We start from the raw sequence: 1,192 nt of genomic DNA on the forward strand, positions 1-1,192 counted from the left end.
TAGCAAAAACTGCTCTGGAAATTTCTGCACCATACTATTCCCTCAAAGGCAAAAATGTTTGAGACCCCATATGTTTTTCACCTGATCATGCTAGGAAAGCCCAGATCTCCTTATAACTCATAGAGTAAACAGCAAACCCAAGATGAGAAGTCTTAGGAAAAAGCCTTTAAAATTTTACAAACCAAAGAGACATGAGACTAGCAGTTCTTGCACTGATGACTTAGGCTCTCGATAAATTCATCATTGGCATCTAGGGAAAGTGTGTTCTTGAGAATGGCAGTAGCTATGTAATATTATGTTTTATGGGGCCAACACTAATAAGTCCTATGTGCCAACTGGTTAGAGTGAAAACAATTCAGAAGGGCTCAGGTATTCCTAATTTTCTTCAACAAACGACACAACAGAGTTACCTTCCCTGGGAACAAGAGGATGGTGATCGATGCCATCTGTAGGGGCCTTATTGGTACTTCAGGTGAAATACCTTCAGCAACAGAAATACGCAGTGACATAGATCTGGCAACACATCTCTGTATGTTAGAAAGTGGAACATAGATACATATAGTTCAAACATAAAAACAACAAAAACACTTATGGGGACTTTACCCAGAAATATGTAGTGACATAGATCTGGCAACACATCTTTGTATGTTAGAAAGTGAAACATAGATACGTATAGTTCAAATATAAAAATAAAAACAACAAAAACACTTATGGGGACTTTATATAATGTAGGTGATTACATGTATTAGATACAATTCAGGCAAATAAGACTTCACGAATTTTCTTATACTATTGTTAAGACCTAACTAAAAAACTACATTTTGTACACATCTAAGTAATTATTCTCATTTGGACTCATATGTGCAGAGCAAATTTAGAAATTTGGCTGAGAGATACCTCATATTAATTGCACTCATGTTTTTCTCCAGTGTGAACTCTCTGATGATAGTGAAGACCACTGCTCCTTGTAAAAGATTTTCCACATTCACTGCATTTATAAGGCTTTTCTCCTGTATGAAGTCTCTGATGATAATGAAGGGCAGTGCTCTGGGTAAAAGATTTCCCACATTCACTACATTGATAAGGCTTTTCACCACTGTGAACACTCCGATGATATTGGAGACCATTGCAACTTGTAAAAGATTTTCCACATTCACTGCATTGATAAGGCTTTTCTCCAGTGTGTACTCTC

This window comes from Myotis davidii, unplaced genomic scaffold, assembly GCF_000327345.1.
Source record: "Myotis davidii unplaced genomic scaffold, ASM32734v1 scaffold887, whole genome shotgun sequence".
Lineage (NCBI taxonomy): Eukaryota > Metazoa > Chordata > Mammalia > Chiroptera > Vespertilionidae > Myotis > Myotis davidii.